This window comes from Leiobunum rupestre, chromosome 3 (assembly GCF_980474605.1).
Source record: "Leiobunum rupestre chromosome 3, qqLeiRupe1.1.hap1, whole genome shotgun sequence".
Classification (NCBI taxonomy): Eukaryota; Metazoa; Arthropoda; class Arachnida; order Opiliones; family Sclerosomatidae; genus Leiobunum; species Leiobunum rupestre.
Genome location: NC_143386.1, coordinates 73,436,555 through 73,458,117, shown reverse-complemented (window position 1 = coordinate 73,458,117; position 21,563 = coordinate 73,436,555). Strand labels below are relative to the sequence as shown.

General features: G+C 29.9%; 1 non-coding gene across 1 annotated transcript; it reads left to right on the top strand.

Moving 5' to 3' along the window:
* The first annotated feature begins 19,178 nt into the window (after positions 1 to 19,178).
* TRNAT-GGU (transfer RNA threonine (anticodon GGU)) lies at positions 19,179 to 19,251 on the top strand. Its single transcript has one exon. It is a non-coding gene; the product is annotated as a tRNA-Thr (tRNA).
* The last annotated feature ends 2,312 nt before the right edge of the window (positions 19,252 to 21,563 follow it).

Sequence of the window (21,563 nt, the reverse complement as noted above, 5' to 3'; positions counted from 1 at the left end):
CCAAACACTAAATGTATTGGCTACCCGGATATTGCAATAAATAAGATAAAAAAATTTACACCAATAAAATTATTTTTTAAACAATTGCAAATTAAATTATAAAATTAATAAGCATTTTAAAAATAAGACAATCTCAAAATATGTACAAACTAGCCTATTTAATTAAGAGATAATTAGTAATATGAAAAAAATTAAAGGTTGTAAAAATAGAACATTAAAAAAATTATAAATATTATAAGGATACAATTAATAATAGTTATATTTACCTTAATTCGTAGAAGATATTTCTTTACTACGAAATTAGGTATCAGGTTTGAAATTCGGGCTAAAACTTGTAATTGTTAATTAGTATAATTAAATAAATATAATGATAAATATTAACTAACAAATTATTTGATATTATGATGTTGTAATGTGTTTACGTTGTTAAAAGGGCGGTTTTTATGCTGAATTTCCCTACACATTTGAACAACAGCATCATTGCTAATAATGGAATGGATTTGGTTTTGAATATAAAAATGTTTTTAAATTTAATTGTTTTCTTAATTTTACATTAACTGTGGAATTCAAAATAGAAATATTAATTGCAGAAGCATGTTCCTTAAAAAAGAGGATATTTAAATCTATTTTTTTAATTTTAAACCTTAATTAACGTGTCATTATTAATTCTGTTTAATTCACAATGCGCTTCTGATTTGATCTGTCTGTTTTAAAATTTAAATATTCAGTTTTCATGTTTGCAGATTGAATTTCGTCAAATAAAATTAAAAAAATACTGGTAGAGATAAAAATATTAAATTAAAATTGATAAAAAGTAAATTAAATCTTATAAAGAATCTGGAGACTTTAGTTGATTGAAGAGTAGGTTGGTTTCTTCGTAGTACACCTCTGACAGGTGGCTCAAAAGTTCTTCCTCTTCTAGCAAAACGTATTCAATTAATATTTCACACATGTTTTCAATATTAATATAAAATTACTCTTTCGTGTTTATAATTTCAATTCTTAAATTACACAACTTAACAATAAAGAACCGATATCATATTAGTGTTCTTTTCGGAAATGTGGTACTGTAGAACTCAGGATTAAACTTTTTAAAGGCTTAGACTACACTACAGTAAAACCCAAAATTTATTATATTATCTATCATACAGATAACACTTCTATTTTTTCGAGTTAAAAGTATAAGAAATAAAAGGTAATTGCCATGGTACATACATACGTCTTATTTTATTTATTATTTATTTATTTATGGTTATTTACTGTTTATTGCTTTGAAAAGCAAGTTTTCTAAAACCACCTCAATTTGTCAACCATTGGATAAAATATTTATTTGAACCGTGTTGTATTTAATAACATTTTTACATAATTTCACCGCTAGGTTTAATTATGGATTCATATTGTACCCGATTAATGTTTTTATTGCATTTATCAGAATTACGTTAACATAACATGAAATATTTGACTTGATTTCATATTGTCTCGGATATATTTTAGAATAAAATGTTTTAATTTTTATTAATTTTGTGTAAAACATTACGGATTCATATTTTACCCGATTAATGTTTTATTGCATTTATAACATGAAATATTTGACTTTATTCCATATTGTCTTCACGCGTACGGATATTTTTTTAGTATAACAAATTTGTATTTGTATTATTTTTGTTTAAAACATTTGCAGTTAAGGATATAAAAACAGATATAATTGGATTGAAAATATTGCAAGATAGTTGGAAGAGAGCAGAAAACTAGAAAGCGTGTTTACAAAAGGTTCTTTTAAACGTAACTTAGTACATTAATTAAGTATTTTTAAATATTTGAATATCGGAATTGTATTTTGTTGCATTAAAAGTAGAGTTTAGATGTTTTTCTAGTATTTTTCTATGTATTTGGATATCTGAAATATATTTTAACCGATTTAAAGTAGAGTTAAGACATTTTTGTAATATTTTCTATGTATTTGCGTATTGGAAAAGTATTTTAACGTATTAAACGCCAAATTTAGGTGTTTTTGTACTATTGTTCCACCTATATTTGCGCATTGAAATATATTCTAACGTGATGAACGTAGAGCATTTTCCGACCTTTATTTACACATTGGAAAGTTAAATTATCGTATTAAAGTTGATTAAAGAGTTTTTATAGTATCTTTCTGACTATATTTGTGTGTAAAAATTTAATTTTACCGTATTTAAAATATAGATAAGTGGTTTTTGTCTTATTTTTATAACTATATTTACATATTAAACATTTTTTTAATTTTAATTTTCCTATTTACAACACTATCTTTAATATATAAGTTTATTCCTAAATTTATAAGCTTGTTACAATTGACATATCATTTTCGACTAATCTTACAAAAATTCTTTAAGAAATAATATTTGTAATAGGAAAATCGTGGATGTTAAATTACTTGAAATACCGTAAGCCTATGTAGTATTTTTCTACCTATATTGGCATTTCGGAAATATATTTCAACGTATTGAATGTAGAGTATAGAGATTGTTGCAGTATTTTTCTTCCTACGTGACTACATCAGAAACGTCAGTGTTATTCTCTTTATTAATCAAGCCGACCCTGAACATATGTTTTACACTTTGTTCTACGACGTTTTAACATACACCATTTCAATACATTCTTAAGTTATTCCATACACTATTTAAAACACATGAGATAAAGATAACGAGGAAACAAGTTGACTCTGAACAAATATGTTTTACTCTACGGGAAGGATGTTGTAAGATTAAATTCATAATGGTTAATGTGAAGTATTTTTCTACCTTTTTTGGTATTTCTTTATCTATATATGTGTATCGGAAATGTGTTTTAAAGAATCGAACGTAGAGTAAAGAGTTTTTTTTTAGTATTTTCTGTCTATATTTGCGTATCGGAGTTGTGTTATGTAGAAGAAGAAGGAATTTTTATATTATTATTCTACCTATTAACATATCGGAAATTTATTTTATAAAATTTAAAAAGGGATTTTAGTAGTATTTTTCTATTTATATTTTAATATTTGAAATGTATTTTAAAGTATTAAAAGCAGAATAAAGTTTCATAAGAATTAATCTTTCTCACAAGTCTTACCCATCATACATACATCTAATCTGGAATTTATGTTTAACAAATGGATGAATTCGTGTTTACAAAAGGTTCTTTTAAACGTAACTTAGTGCATTAATTAAGTATTTTTTTAAATTTGAATATCAGAGTTTTTTTTTATTTTAAAGTGTAATACCTAGAAGGATGTAAGACAATTTTTCCGAAAAAATAATAACAATTTTACAAGTATATTTAATTTCAGCTTCCGAGTTGAAAATTATCTTATAACTGTATTATTCATTTTGAATTTTTGTTTAAAAACAAAATTTGGAAAAAAGTTATGTTATCAATTTTATTCAAATAAGCAACACTCGTTAGTTGTAAACTAGATTAAGTGTTAAAAACTAAAACCCAAAATTTGTTAGTAAACCATGATTTCCAAAAATTTACATATCAACCTCACAGAATGCTAAGCTTATCAGACAGTAAAGAGAGTCATAAAATCGATTGATTTAAAAGTTATTATAAATCCTACAAAATAAAGGTGTTTCGGATAGTTAAATTGTTCTCTAGGTAATTTGTATGATCGCTTACATGTATCGACTCCATTTTTTAATTTTCAATTAATTTAGTTTTTCATGATATTTATTATAAAGAAAAAATATCCAAAATAATGCAATAAAACCTTTAAATAATATTTTACCTCCGCTAATCTCGTAATGAGATTTTATCAAACCGCAAAATCTTCGTCACGAAATTTAAAAAAATATATAAAATATTAAGAAATGAAACATCTACATTTTTAAGCAAAAAAATAAAATATTGTATCTATCTTCGGGGCAAACGTTTCTAATATTACGCAAACATTTAAAAAATTTCTTGTGGTTTCGGGCTACTATTTTTTGCATTGTAACACATTTTTCGTATACAGTACCTGTTTATTTATTTGATCTGCTTTAAAATACTAATTGTCTGATTATTATAGGACAAGAAAATTTACACTTATACGAAATGTTTATTATATTTTCTACAAAAGCATGTTTGGATGTATTATGTAATAATCGTATGATTAAATCTTATAAGAATTATCGCGATGTTTAGTGTTATTTAAAACTTTGAATGCTTGAATTAGTAAAATATTTCAAACCAGGCAAGAATAAGTTCCACTTAACCGAGCGAAGAGTATATGAATCGCAAAACACATTCTAGCCGGGGGCCACACTATTAATGGATAGGTAATTAACTTCTAGTCGTTTTACCTGTGGGTAAAAGTGATGAAAATGGAGTCAATCGAACCTGTGGTAAAACTGGGGTGTTATCATGTTGCCGAGCTTGTTCACCTTGGTATTAGGTATTATTTTTACGGTCTGTTATTGAACGTTCACAATTCACTTCTCTGTGATTCAATAGGATTTATTGACCATCACCTTGATTAATGTGCATTGTATGTTACAATTATTACAATCAGTTTAATTTATTCCGATAGTTGGATTTACCACATACTATACAAATAATCCTTTAAAGTTGATCATAGCAAATTTAACATATTAATAATGGTGTCCTAGGTAAAATATTTACATGCCAAAAGAACATTATTAGATAAATAGACCAAGCTTAAAGACCATTTTCAATATAATAATATATCAAATGGGCTTTGAATTTTAAAATGTAAAATATATTATAACAGATTTGACATACTATGAATTACATTATTTTTGCGGTATTTATGAAGATTATAGTAGAATATCGCATTAGGAAACATTTCCATAATTTTAGTTTTAATGTAGTATGCAATTGTCAATTTAAAAGTAACAGTCCATCAGTTTGATATTTAAGAACATTTTGCAAATTATGTGATTATTAAATTTTAGAGTCATTCAAGGTGAGATAATATTAAATTATTTTAGAATAAAGTCTTTATCTTTCAAGATTTACTGGTTCTATTAAATAACATGGAACAATGACAACATTTTTATCATCAGAGTAAATCAATCCTATTTCTTTTGAAAGAAATTGTGCACCGTTTTTGCAAAATAGCGCAAATTAATGTATCTTTTGTTGCGATAAATTCTATATTATTAGTGATTTGAAGAAAAAACCCATGGGTAATTTCATATAAAATGGGTAAATTTGAATACATTTCGGCTAAATCAAATTAAATTGGGTAAGTTCTTATATTATTGGATTAACTTAATTTATTATGATTGACTTGATAATAAATTGAAAACATACATTTTGGTAAATGCTTGTATCTTGGGTTAATTGAAATAAATAAATTTAGTAGAAACAACATTGTCTACATTTATATAAATTTTAAGAAATTCAAATGTTATTTTTTATTTGAATAATTTTTGGTAAATTCCAATGATATTGCGTAATTAATATCATTTTGTTTAGTTTTTTAATTTTGACTAAGTTCAATTTACTAAGTGTAAGTTCATTTACCATTGGGTGGTGCCTCAGGTATTAACTTAGGTGATTATTATTATTAATGGGAATAATATCGATACATTTATTATCTAATTAAAATAAATATTGGGTAAATTTATGTAATGTTTTTGTAAATAGATGATTGCTTGCAACGAACAAATAGACCGAATTATTGAAGAATAACTACGGATTTTATCGGAACATGAGGTATTTGGTGGCAGGTGTTTTGAAAACAAATGGCATTAACTAGCTCAAAAACAGGTAGCTGATTTAAACAGCCCTATAATATTACAAATCTTTGTAAAACTTTAGTTTTGGGAAATACCGCTAGAAGACGCCAGTCACATTTAACCATCATGTGACTACAGCAACTTTTTCTTGATTTTTATAATCATCCAGCATTCATCAACGAATCTTTTCCGATGACTGACAGTCAGTAAAATACGTAAAAAATGCATTTCGAAAGTAAAAGGATAAAGAGTTTCAACTCAAATTTTAAGGCAACCCTTTTTAAATGTAAACGAGTTGGCAGTTGTAGAAAGGGTGATCATCCTTTACTAATTCATATACAGCGGTATCCGAATTGCAAATATGTTCAGGATGAATCTACAGAAAATGTTCCCGTGCTACGCATAACGAACAATCCTTGGGAATTTAAGCCCAATGCGATCTGAATTCGTACGAATACAATCGTTTAAAAATTTCCCGCAAAATATTACCCGAGATGTAAATTTGTTTTAAAGCAGAACTGTGGTAATATACCGGGCGAGTATCGTTCAAATCAAAAACCCTATTCTAGCTTAAACGAGAAGGTTTTGGTCTATTGTTTAATTAATAATTTAATTAACAGTCTAGATCGAAGGAAATCTAAACCATTTTGTAGCATTTTATAATGAATTTTTTAGCAAAATATCGGTCGATCGAGTACTATAAAAAATATTATTTAGTTAACATTTAAATTAAAACAAAAGATAAAATAAATATTAAATTGTTTGTAATTTAGACTAAAAATATTACGTTGAATAATAAAAAAAAGGTAGTATGAGTTTGAAAGACTTTTATTTTTGAACATGTTTTCAATACTTATAATTGTTTCTAAAACACTTTTTAAATATTGTACGTCATTTAAACAATGATCCATTAATTCCCTTACGTCAAATGGGCAATAACCTATAAATTGATCCCAAAAATCTTCTTCCTCTTGATAATCCTGTGAAATACGAAAGGCAGCGTAGATTTCTACGAAATCACAGAGTGCTTCTCGCTAATATAAATCAAAACAAATTAACGATGTTTCGTGTAATGAAATTGATTTCTTACTATTTTGTATGATCGCTTAAATGTATCGGCTCTTTCCGAAAAAATTGATACTGTTACAACTAGTCGACTGTCCGACCTAAATTTTAAAGATACTACAACAACAAAAAAACAATTTTAAAACAATATAAGTTATTTTAAAAATACACAATTTTTGCCGAGTTAATTAGCAATTCAACGTAACGGCTATAAAACACAGTAAATTTAGTTCTAGCTAGATCGAATAAAACGTGCAGGATAGGTTTAATAGAGCTCGTTTCTCACCGTTCTTCCTTATCGTAAGGTTTTTTCTCCCGGTATACCCTGGAGTTGGTGCGCGTAACGTTTTCCCTCACGCTAAGATAGCCCGCCGGCTAAGACAGTTTGGGGAAACTCCGCCTTGATGAGGGTTGTTTTATCTGATTGTTTAGTATGTAATAGTATTATGTAAATTTATAACATAAAACTCAAAAATGAATAATACAATGTTATAAAATAATTTTCAACTCTGAACCTGAAATTAAATATGTTTGTAAAAAATTGTTATAATTTGTTTTTAAATTATCTTACATCCTTCTAGCTGTCACACTCTAAAATAAAAACTCTGATTTAAAATTAAAAACTTTTATTAATATTTTACAACATTTTTTGTTGACACAAAGGAACTATCGTTAACAACATTTAACACGCTATCTATAAAAACCACTAAATCGTCTATCGCCTTTAAGAACCCAGTTTTTGGGGCTCCTTCCAAAAGCATTTCGTGATAATTATGCTCTTTTTGAAAATATATCATTCTTTGTGCAATTAAATCCATTTCAAGATTTAGATTTAGATTTTTCAATTCTTTATTTAAATGTTTAATCAGTTCATAATCCTTAAACGGTTCCTTATTTTCTTTATAAGTCATTATTCGCCAACAAAAATCAAAGCGAAACTAGTTTGTATAGAAAGCGATGTGGTTTGTTTTTTCTAACAAACCACGTAATATAAACTACATTAACAACCCCGATTTTAAACAGGTTACACAAAAATATTTTATCGTTACACCTTGAAATAAAAATTATAAATAAAAAATTTTTTAACTTTTTTTTGTGATATTATTTTACATTTCCAATTTGGCAAGAATAAATGGACACAAATGAATCTGATTACCGCGAACTATTAACGGTACATCACAATCTTTCCGTCTTTCAACAATTAAACCGTAGAAAGGGCGAAAAAGCTCCAGGTGGATAATTCATCTTAACTCAATAATCTTTTTCTTCCGAAATCCTTTGCAAATATTCGTTAGATAGGTTCCTTTCGTATGAAAGGTAACAAACTTTCAAGGAGTATTCTCTCTGCTATATATTCCGCTTGAAGTTTTCGTTTCTGTTTTTTCAATTCTATAATTGTATGTTGTAGTGACAACAATTCATTCTCCTTACACAATTCCTTATTTTGTTCAGCACTCATTTTTTTCGACTGTCGTCAACAGATTTTATTCTGTTATGTGTCAAAAGTAATGAAATAGGCAAAATCCATAAAAATCAAAATTCTTGGTATTTGTTCATAGAGTGCCGGTTTTAAATAAAATTCTTTTTTTAATCATCACACTAACATCATTATGGAAAGCACGTGCCAGTTCTATTATTCCCGCCCATTATTTCGTTTTCCATGAAACCTAACGATCGTTTTGTCGTTATAAAATACCAACGAGCTTGTGAAAATGATAAATTGACTAATCTAAGTTATATATATATTATATTTGCTGTTGCCAATAACTAAATCTTTAAACCGATCTTGTGACGTATACGCTAAAATATAAAATAATAATAGATGTCTGTATGTATTAAAAATGCAATATACATACATTTTTGTAACGAAATTTTCCATTATTTAATATTTGTACCCAATTAAATTAATTATAAATATAATTAAAATGAAGCATAAGCAAGCGACAATAAAAACCATTGACTGTACGCTTAATAAAGAAACCATTCAAATTAAAAATACAGCCCTCTAGAAATTATAATAGTGGTAATAATAAATGTAATTATAAATGTATTTCATAGTTTACACATAATATAGGTTGTTTACATTAAAAGACGGGAGATAAATAACTCCATATGTCATCTTCAAAACTTATTGTAGCCTATTGAACCAGAAAACGTACAAATACAATAAACAGACTAAGATACGATAAGAACGATTTATTCTTAATTTGTTACGTTTATTCAATACACGAAGATAAACGTTCACGAATGCAAATTTTTTCACGCGGACAAATACATGAAATTAAGTTTTAATACGCTTATAGTAGTTAAGATACCTAAAAATTCCAGATAATAAGACGTACGTAAATTCTGGTACCTTTTAATATTCATTTACCTAATTTTAAGTTTAATTTACGCTTAGATTTATCTTTGTTGTCAACTTATTTCAGAAAATTCAAACTGATCCCAGTTTTTTACAAACTCAGTTAAATATTTCATGCTTCACATTTATAATTTTTAAAGCTTTTAAATAATTTTGTGTGGCAATATAAATTTAGTTTGAGGTCGATGCTATCAATTGTTAATAAAAATTATACGTTATTGAGTTTTTATTACTAAACTTGGAGATACTTATTTTATCAATAATTATATTCATCAAACAATCATAGTAGGGATGATCTGATTTAGAAAGAATTGGTCATATATACCCAGTTAATTTTTTAATCGGAATTGTATTTATACATTGTTGTTTTCTTGTAATAAAATTATATTAACTCTATCTTAACAAATTCTATATATAATCATATATACCAATATTTGTTTATATAAAAAATTAAATAAAACATTTTTTAACTGTTGGTTAAATATTTATTTAATTATTTTACATAAATTAAATTATAAACATTAAGTTGTGTTAGTTGGTTGAACCGAACCCATGACATCCTCTTTCCGTTTCTTTAAATTTCTGTTTAATAACAAGAAATAGTATATTATGTCAAAACTTTAGGTAAAGTCTTGGTTAAACATACTTCACACTCTACTACTGATGGATAAAATATTCTCTCACAAATCAATTGCGCTATTTTATCACCTCTTAAAATTTTATAATCAACTTTCCCATGATTGATTAAAACAATACCAATTGGTCCAGTATAGTCTATGTCAATAACTCCGGCTAAAACATCAATTCCGTAATGAAGGGCCAAACCACTGCGAGGAGCTTTTTAAACATGGTAAATTAAGAACTCATTTCTTAAATTTTTACAACATTTTGAAAAATTTTACCAATACGACCATAGGTGTTTTCGGGAAGTAAAATTTTTAAATCTGTTTCTATTAACATCCTGTTTCCAGAAACCAATATATAATCATATGCAGATTTTAAATCTAAGCCTGCTGAAAATTTGGTTGCGCGAACTGGATCGAAAGCATTCTTTGATATTTTTACAAATTTTATTTCCATTTAAATCTAGTTCACTTTTATGTAAGAAAAATGTTCAAACACTTGTCTTATTTGAACTACGTCCCCGGAACGAAACAAATTTGTCAGTCAGTGTGCTTTCCTACCATGGAAAATGTCACCTTTTTATACAGAATGTGACTGTATGTGTAATACTATTAACCGTAATTTTTTTAATCTGACAACGCCCTATTTTTATAGAAAAGAATACGCATATCTAAAAAAGATAATTAACATTTAACTATACTTAATGTATAATATATCCAAGGTTAGTTTTATAATTTAAAAAATAAGTATAGTTCATTTTTGTTTTAAATTTGAAATCACCCTTTTAATATGTTTAAAGGATATGTATTTACGAGAATGATGAATTATAATTTACGTTTGATATTAAGTTAGAAGGTTACACCTATTATTTATAATTATAATTAATTATTTTTGAGACATAGATATTTGATTAATCATTTCTAGAAATGTTTTTTAAATATGTTACAGTATTAAAAAACTGCACCTTGACACAAATTAGATCAATATTTTTATCTCTCAGCATTCTAATTTAAATTCTTTACTAATTTATATATTTATATTTATCTCACAAAATAAATAAAAACTTGAGAATTTATCTTCAATTAGTTAATAGCAAGATATTTTTGGTTAAAACAGTTATAAGTAAATAGATATATTACCTCATTTTTTAGTTAAGAAGAAAAACTTCTACGAAATAATGTAATTATAAATATTTTTAATTATATCGTTTTTTCTAGTTTTTTACAACCATTATTTTTTTCATATTCCTAATAATTGGATGGTTTATTTTGTACAGATTTTTGGAATTGAATTATTATTAAAATCTTTATAAATTGTATAATTTATTTTGTAATTCTTCGCAAAAAAATGATTTTATTCGAGTAAAATTTTATTTATTTTAATCTAATTAAGTGGTTTGTACTAGGATGGTATTCGTTACATATAGACTTTCTGTGGTCGCCTACAAATTTTGTCTTTGGCAAAATAAATATTATTAAATATTATAAAAAATTGTATCTTCAAAAGTAAATTGTTATTGAATTTTGTTTGAAAGAAATCTTACGTAGGAAAATAATAACAGTGGATTTTATAGAAAACGATTTATTTACATGTTTTAAATCATTTTACAAGTTTTTCAAGATTTTGCAATATTTCAATAGAAGTTTCCGCATTGTTTGGAATTAAAATTTGATTATTTTTACAATATTCTTCAAAATAAATAAGTGCTTCCAACTGATTATCGCTCGGCATTTTCAAATCGTTTGTAAGTACTTTACTAGTTGGTTCAACATTTGAGTTCAAAGGTTGAATCTTACCGTAGATTACTAATTCATCGTACCATTCTTGATTTTTTACGTTAAACTCGTTCAAATAATCAATAATTTGGTCGTCTAATATTTCTTCTTCGCTTGTGTATTTCGGTTGATTTGAATGAAGACAATCGCAAACATCAATATTAAGAAGTGTTTTATTAGAATAACTAGATGTCAAATGGTTCATCAGATGCATCTTAAAAACTCTTCGTTCCAGAAATAAAGCTTGACAAACCCAGCATTTAACACTAAATTTAAAACTATCTATAAAATCAAACGCGTGTTTTCGACATGGCTGGTCAAAATAACATTCATTATCAACTAGTGAATCGCATTTAAATTCTGGTTTCCCCATAAATAACTTCATTTTTTTAACTTTTAAAGAGGGCGATTTTTGAGACATCTCGCGTTTTCACATTTCAACTGTGATATAATAAAAAAAATTTACTCGCAATTAGGTTTTACATTGATATTATACAACTCAACAAATAACTTATATTTTGAAAAATATTAAATTCCTCAAGGTTAGCAGGTTTGTGTATTGATGTGGGGAAAGCACATTCCAACGATACAAACACCCTTTTAATATATAAAAAGTACATGTATTTACGATAAATTTGTATTATAATTATCGTTTAATAAGATTGAAAATAATTACAAAATATAAATTATTTTTGAAACATAATTATTTGATTAATTATTTCTAAAGGTGATTTTAAATATACTATATTATGAAAAAAGATTTTACCTTGACTTATTTTTATATAACCTGAAATCTTCGGGGTTTTTAATTTATGATAATATTAATATCTACACATACATAATTTGTATAAAAACTTGAATTATACCTTTAATCATTAGAAATATATTCGCCGTGTAAACGAGAGAGTTGAATATTAAGAAATACAGTTTTTCTTCAATTTTGGAGATAAAAGTATGTTATTTAGTAATTTTAATATTCTTTAATTATATTTTTAATTATTTCTTCATTTTATACAGTGGACGAGAGTTCTTGCAAAAATTTGTTAGAAAGAGGTTCTGTTAAAGTACAAAAAGATGGTTTTATTTGTTGTCCTTATTGTTTTGGATATACTGAGTCGTTAGAAACATATGGTGGGCTCCTGTATTATTGTTGGAATAAACAATGTCGATTTTACTACAAACCTGTTGTTTTTAGACAAGGCAATTTTTTATCAATGAGAATTCCATCGGATGCATTATTAATCTTTCCTCAACATTTAATTTGTATAATATGTGGTGTAAGAGGAAATAGAAGACGTTCGAGAGATACAGATTGTATAGAATCTGAATATAGTTCGGTATGTATTTATCCTCGATCTAAAAAAACCACTGTGTATAAAATGAAATAAATCTTTTTTTTATAAATATTTCTTGTATTATATAGAGAAAAGTTATATAAACAACAGAGCAATACAAAATAAAATTGAATTTTTTGAAAAAAAATGTTTTTTAATTCACATTAAATATATACAACGTTTGTTAGAGCAACCAGTTTTTTCTTCTCACTGGCTCTGTGGAATGTCTCCTGGCAAAACGTGATCTGCGTTTATAATTTTATTGATTAATTCAATCTGGCGCGGAAATGCGAAAGTTGGGAAAAAATAGAGTAGGATCAATAATACCAGATGTTAATAAACATTTTTGCGTTTAATTGATATAATTAGTCAATTGTTGAAAAATCCAAACTAGTTTTCCAAGGCTGTAACTGTAGTTGATAACGTTTACACGTGACGATAATTAAGGGTGGGTATCAAATTACCTGTTCTATCCTAGAGGTAATTTTTTAATTTATGAATTTAAAGATATATAGATATTTTTTATAGTTCACAATGCGGCAGAGTTTCATAGAGCATGTTTCTGGTAACGCTGTTCAGCAGAAAAATAAACTTATAAATCAAAGTAAGTAATGTTTAATTTTGAAAATAATTCAAATTAATAAATTTAATTTTGTTTTAATATAGTCACCAATAATCAGCCGTTCGTTTACTGTGTATAGTCAGAGAAAATTCTATCTACAATGTTGCTATTTTTAATTTAAAAAGTTAATTATTTTTTATTTATTTTCAATAAATGGTTTTGGAATTTTTATTGATTATGTAACTTAAAAATGTTTTTCCAACTTTAGAATATATTATTTTACTATTAAAAATTAACCAGACATCTATTTGGGTAAAATTATAGCCTTTCGAGTTGCAAAAGTTAGTGCTCGGCAGTAGATTAATCCATGAATAAAATAAGCTCGGCTATATTTCAATATTTATTTAAATAACTAATAGTTTAATAAAAATTGCAAAATGTTTAAATAATTGAAAGTGAATAAGCCTATTATTTAAATAAAAACAAACAATTACTTAAATAAATACCGCTTTTATTCATTGTAATTTGTTGTGTTTTTAAAATATGTATTGATTGTTTATTATGTCGTTATTGTATTATTTATTTATCTCCAAAAGTAAATAAAGTTTCATTTCAACAGGGGTAAAAGTTATTGGGTGGATATTGACCAATCAGACCTATTTGTTGTGTTTTAAAATATGTATTTTATTTCGACAGGGGTAAGCTAAATTGTATTTTATTTCGACCGGGGTTATACATAAGTTATTGGGCGGATATTGACCAGCTCCATTGTAATTTGTTTTAAAATGTGTATACATAGTTTGCACCGAAGGGAGGGGCCTATGGTCTCCAAGGAAACTGGGAGGGTGATCAAAAATTCAAACCATTTCGCGCGTAGCTACTAAATAGGTAGCCATTTTGTTGGTAATCTCGTCAAAGCGACAAAACTAATTAGATTTATGCTTTAAAATTTTAAATGGGCCCTAAACAAAGTCAGATAAGATTCTAAGGCCGGGTTATTTAAATAAAATATCAAATTACGACAGAAATATCTACGAAAAGAAGTTGACAAAGCTTATCAAAGTTAGGCCTTTGCGGTCATCCTTTTTACAATTACCTTCGCTATCGAATAAACAATTTTCGCTCTCCCTTGGTAATTGAACTACTCGAACAATTTTTAACCAGGCAGATAACCATTTTTAACGTGAAACTAATTTCTTAATCATTTGAAAATAATTAAAATCCGCAAACAGACGATTGAAACTGTTAACCCTCCCGTTTTACTAAGAAATCTACACCGGCAAAATGGCGGCATAGTTCATTCTAGCTCAAATTAAATATTTATTCTTGGTTCTTATATCTATACTTGGAACTGCGTCATTGATGACGTAGGGGTGCAAACTATGTATTGATTGTTTATTTATTTATTTCCAAAAAGTAAATAAAGTTTAATTTTCAACAGGGGTTAGTTGGATATCACGTGATTGGGTGTGGCCAAAAGTTGCCAAGGCTATAAAGCGAAGGTTTCCCCATCTCGCAAATAACTAATTAGCATTTTAAACTTTATTTATATTAGTTTAGTTGATTAAAGTATTTTGGGTGGGGCCAAAACCGCCAAGGATATAAAGCGAAGGTCGCGAATTCGTTTCCCCATCTCGCAAATAACTAATTAGCATTTTAAACGGCGAAAAAACGAAAAAAACGAAAAAATGACACCAAAAGTAAATTAACATAAGTATTTGGTGGGGTCACACATTACCGCCGATATCTCGGTTCGACCTTGTCCGATCGTGACCAAACTTGTTGATTTGATAGACCGAGGCTTAGTGGTTGTGTACAGGTGTCAGGCGTCGAGGTCAAAGATTATCTTCAAGGTGAAATTTGAAAACAAAAATATGTTTTTCGATTTTTCCAAGGACAAAAATTTTTGGAAAATATTTTGGGGGGGTGGGGGGTTGTTTTGGTGGCCATCTTGGCGGCCATCTTGGAAATAAAAGTGCTAAGTTTTAGTTTACTACTACTTACGGGTTTTACGTCTGAGCTCGATATATCTGTAGCTCTATGCAATAAAATCACACACCAGGTCTTTGAAATGTCTTCGCGCGCCTGGGATGATTTATACGGCCACTGGGAACAAATAAATGATCCACAAAGGCTGCCCTTTCGATCACCGTTCCCGTTATCAGACGCGCTAGTGACCGCCGCCATGTCTGACCAAAAAGAATTAACCTTGCAAAGCACGATATCCGAAGCGTCGGTCGTAATCAAAGCGCCGGAAACTCGAGAATTGGACAGACTCAAATATTTCATTAATTCGCACATTCAACTCCTTAAAGTGAACCAAAAACTCTTTGAATTAATGGGTTACGTTATAACCGATAATTATCGTAAAATTTACGAAATATTGTATAAAGAACCATGTGCACCCAACAATTTATTTCTATCGGATGAACATGAAAGGTATGATACCGTTGTCCGCTATGCGTCCAATTACGTAACAGCATTTAAAATTATTGACTATTTTAAAGAAACAGTGGCCAACCAAAATATGTTTTGTGTATTTAACTTTTACAATTTGTTTAATATGGTATCTACCAACCATAAATATATTAAAACTAAATTGTTTTATCTTTAAGCGTTTTCATCCGCTTAATGTACTGTAACTTTGAATATCTAAATAAAACCTTATAATTTGTATACATTCTGCTCTTTTTTTCCAAAACACTTTTACCGATAACCGCCCGCTATTTTACGCTACCCTTAGGGGCCCGAAAGTGTTTGTCGGCGAAAACCAACTCGAATTGTGCCCGACATTAACTATGACGGGTAGGCTGTTTGCATAACATCGTGTCACCGCCATAGGGGCAGATAACCTATTGACCTATAATGGGTTAGCACCTGGGTTTTATGGGTTATAACATCGTAAATCATCTAACCTTTTGACCTAAAATGGGGGTGCCTCCAGCTATTAACTATGACGGGCCGGCTGTTTGCATAACATCGTGTCACCGCCATAGGGGCAGATAACCTATTGACCTATAATGGGTTAGCACCTGGGTTTTATGGGTTATAACATCGTAAATCAGCTAACCTTTTGACCTAAAATGGGGGTGCCTCCAGCTATTAACTATGACGGGCCGGCTGTTTGCATAACATCGTGTCACCACCATAGGGGCAGATAACCTATTGACCTAACATCGTAAATCAGCTAACCTATTGACCTGCCGAAAATGTACGCAACATGGGGGCCCTACAGGGGCCTGTTTCACCCTATTTATTGTCCACACCTCCATAGGGGCAGATAACCTATTGACCTAACATCGTAAATCAGCTAACCTATTGACCTGCCGAAAATGTACGCAACATGGGGGCCCTACAGGGGCCTGTTTCACCCTATTTATTGTCCACACCTCCATAGGGGCAGATAACCTATTGACCTAACATCGTAAATCAACCTCGTAAAACATCTATTGACCCTAAAATGGGGTGCCTCCAGCTATTGCCCTATTGACCTGCCGAAAATGTACGCAAAAGGGGGGCCCTACAGGGGCCTGTTTCACCCTATTTATTGTCCACACCGCCATAGGGGCAGATAACCTATTCACCCAGGGTTAGGTTTTATAAGGGTAACATCGTAAATCAGCTAACCTTTTGACCCCGCCGAATATTGCCGCAAAATGGGGGCCCCTATAGGGGCCCGTTTCCCCCGCCCGCAGGTGCCCCCTTATCGGTATACACACTCACTTATCTCTGAGGCAATAATTCTCAGTCCTTGTGCTTCATCAACGAGTGATCCCCCAATTAGTCTTAGGCTTGTAGATAAGCCTGTAAGTGATAACCAAATTAACAGTGGTATGTTATTAATTTGGAATTGCAATTTAGGTAAACTAAGATAATTTTATTAGTGGTCACTTAAGTTCTGGCTTGTGGCCATCTTTTTCAAACTACATTAATTTGCAAAATATTACTAACACCCATTTCTATTTTAAACATAGTTGGAAATAGTAAATATAAAACTTTTCAAATGTTAATAATAATTTATATGTTATTAGAATTTAAAGTCTAATTTACTAATTTAAGATTCACCGGTGCCAAAAACAAATGATAGTGACGAAGCCGTAAAGTGTCAAATACCATCAAACAAAACTCCTAACAGAAAAAGTAATTTTAATATACTTTTTAATGTTTAATGTTTTTATTTATTTGTCTTAATTAGGAAAATTAATGGAAGCTTCAAGATTTGAAAATGCATCTTCCGAATTAAACCAAACAGAACGTGATAAAAATGAAATTTTACGCGGCATAGAATTAGCTTTGCAAAAAAGCGCTTTGGCCCAAGAAACCATTGCTAAAGCAGAAACTTCGAAAGCGGCTTCCATGGAGCTAATTTCTCGAGCCTTCTTGGACGTTGTTAATAAAATTCAGTAATTTTTTAAAAAATTGTAAAAAATACAATTTTTCCAAGTTTAAAAAGTCATTTAATGATCTCATTTCTTTTATTTAGTACAAAACAGTTGTTGGTTTTTGACCATTAACAAATATTTTTTGTTTATTTAACATTCAAATTTTAATTTCCCCTAAATAAAACCTTAAACTTCATATTTTAAAAAGTACAAGATTAGTTTTGCATTTGAATTTAAAATTTAATTTTTTTTTAATTTTAAACAATTTATGCAGATAATAAAAAGTATTCACCTTCTAAATCGCCTTACGATTTGTTCTCTCACTCTTTCCCCCGCCCTTAAATAATTGTCATTTCGCTGAGGTATGTAAGGTGGTACATCTACGCGTTGTATAGCTCTTCGTTGTTGTCTAGTTGGCTCATCTAATTCATCGTCAGTGTCTGAAAATTCATCGTCAGATGGTACATGATTAGCATCTCTTCGTAGGTTATGTAATACGCAACATGCGTATATAATTCTACCAGCAGCAGTTGGATTATAGTGCAGTGTTCTGTGTCCAATGAGACATCGGAAAACCTGTTTTAAAATGCCTATCGTGCATTCCACAATTTGTCTTGTTTTTGTAAAGGCAGTGGTGTATCTCTCTTCGGCAGAACCGGCTGGTGCATCTATAATTGGGGTCATAAGCCATGGCCTGAGAGGATAACCACTGTCGCCTATTAACCAAGAGTTCTTCCTAGTGGTTATATACGCCCTCTCTAGATGTGCAGAAACTTGTGACATTCTTAAAATGTGCGAGTCATGGGCTGATCCTGGGAATTTAGCGTTGATATTAAGTATGCGGTACTTATGATCACATATAATTTGTGCATTTATGGAATAAAATCCTTTTCGATTCACGTATAATTGTTCCCTAAATTGGTCATCTTGTTGTGAAGGGGCAATTATGGCAATGTGGCTGCCATCAATGGCCCCTATCGCACCGGGTAGCCCTGCAATATCGCAAAATCCAGTCTTTATCCTCAATTCTTCTTCGTCAGAGAGAGGAAACTTAATATTATCAGCCATACATTACTCCATAATACACTGGCTAACTTTAGAGACGCAGCGGCTTACTGAAGGTTGGCTGACAGTCAAGAATAAATCTTGGCCTATTGATAACTGGTAGCACCCTACAGCAAAAAACCTTATTGCTACAAGAACCTTTGAAAAAAAATATTTTAGTATCAGGCATTATTATTTTATTCTAAAAGCTGTTACTTCATACCTTTATATCAACGGGTAAGGCTAAGGCGTGATTACCTTCCAATCTATTTCTTAGAGTATCACACAGAGCGTAAATTGTGTCCTTAAGCCTAAATAATTATTCGTGGCCTCGGTAGTCCAATGGTAGTGGCGTTGGGACGGTAACCCAAAGGTCGTAGGTTCGATTCCTGCCCGAGGTGAAATGATTTTTCTCAGTCACTCTGGTATGGAACAATACGCAGAGGTATTCCTTGATTTGAAATGAAACTTCTATATATATTAATTCCGGCGTAATTATAAATAATAAATTCTCAATATAATGAAAATTCATGAATTAAATATCAGGCTTTTTAATTATGAATATGTGGCCCTTTTAATATAAATATTTGGCCCCTCTCAGAAATGCACGGGGGCTAAAGCCCACTTCAGCCCACCCTTAGCGCCGCTACTGATGATCCGTCACCATTTCTGCAAACAATCTCAGGTTGTTCCAATTTTACCGCAAATCAGCCAAGAAACGATTATGTTGACCAATAGGATTCACTGCTACTGCAATTGCAGCCCATTGATTGCGTTACGAGCCCCTTAATGTAGCAGAAACCGTTCGTATTTGGTTTTAGCCCAGGACAGATACGGTTTGACCCGGAACATTTTCCCATAAAGATGAAAATTGGTGCATAGGTAGTTTTTGACCCCAAAAAAAATATACTAAAAGTCCCCCCCCCCCTCTAGAGCGTGAGCTTCCGACGCCATCTTGAAAAATGACCGCCAAGCACGCCTGACGTCATAAATTTAATGAAAGTGTCCAAAAATGTTAAAAATTGGTACATTATACATTTAGGGCTTTCTGAATTGTATTGTAATTTTGTTTTTGGTGTACAACCGTTATTTTTGTCGCCATCTTGGAAAATGGCAGCCAAAAAGGTTTTCCACGTAACTTTCCACTATATGTTTCAATATGATTGAAAATTGGTATATAGTTCGTTTGCGGCTGTATGAACATAATTACAAAATCTTGTGGATCTGCGTCTATTATTTCGTCCACCATCTTGGAAAATGGCGGACTGCAATGCTGAATTTGGTCCTTCAAAATTGTATGATATAGTCCGATTGTTTTCAAATTTGGTATATTTTCTGTTTAGGACGCTGAGAACACTATTACAAAATCTTAAAGGTATCTGACGGTTACTTCGTCCGCCATCTTGGAAAATGGCTGTCTGGTAAATATTCAACTTGTTGATAGCATTCTTATAACTATTTCGAATCACTTTAGGGTTAGTTTGTTAGCTTTTAAAATCATGGGGCTCCTTATAAGAGTACACCGATATTAATAGAGGAACACGGTACACGACGTTACAGGGATCAGCTAGGTTACTGATATGAGTACGAGTTCTAAAGCAGTCTAAAAGGTTTCATATAGGAGTCTATAGGAGTACTTCGAAATTTTAAAGTATAGGCGTTATACAATCTAATAAATCGGTTCTAAAGGATAAACTGTGTTTCTTATAGTGGTACACAGTTATTTTTGGAGATACAAAACCTTTAATATATGAGTTATTAAATTTATGGCTTTACGAATTATACGATCAATGCAACTATGTGGAACCCGGTCAAAGGTCGGGCTCCCCAGCTACTTCCTAATATTTACAAATCGCAAATTATAAATCTTGTCGTCTTCTTCAATCAAATATATCTAAGGGTTACTTCAGCTCATACCACACATTGCAGAACAAATGAGACCAGATCTTTTGCAATCGCAGTTTTTAAGGAAAGTCGTTCTACAGTTACACGAAATGAGTGTGAATATGTGTGTACGTGTTTTAAAGGCAAACGCTCTATCGTAAAGTGGTAATTTCAAAGTAATCAGAAAACGGTTACTTCCACCAGAATGGTTAGTTAGCAAAATATTAATCGTGTAACGACTACTAGATTTTAAATTTTAATATCTACATAAATAAACCGGTGTGTTTTAATTTCAAAATGTCTTGCTAGGCCTATAGAGAGATGGGCAACGACATTTATTATTATTTGGGATTAGGACTGTACGAGCTGCAGTAACTGATAAATATTTAATTGATTATTTTAAGAATATTTAAATAGTTTTGGGAATTTCCTAATTAAATGTGTTATATTATTATTATTTAATGTGTTATATTATTTATATATACATATACATTTGTATCACCGGTTTTCATTTTCCGTATTTTAAAAGGTAACAATCTAACCCTAAAGCGATTCGAAATAGTTGTAAAAATGCTATGAACAAAGTGAGTATTTACCAGACGGGCATTTTCCAAGATGGCGGACGAAGTAACCGTCAGATACCTTTAAGATTTGGTAATAGTGTTCTCAGCGTCCTAAACAGAAAATATACCAAATTTGAAAACAATCGGACTATATCATACAATTTTGAAGGCCAAATTCAGCATTGCAGTCCGCCATTTTCCAAGATGGTGGACGAAATAATAAACGCAGATCCACAAGATTTTGTAATTATGTTCACAGAGCCGCA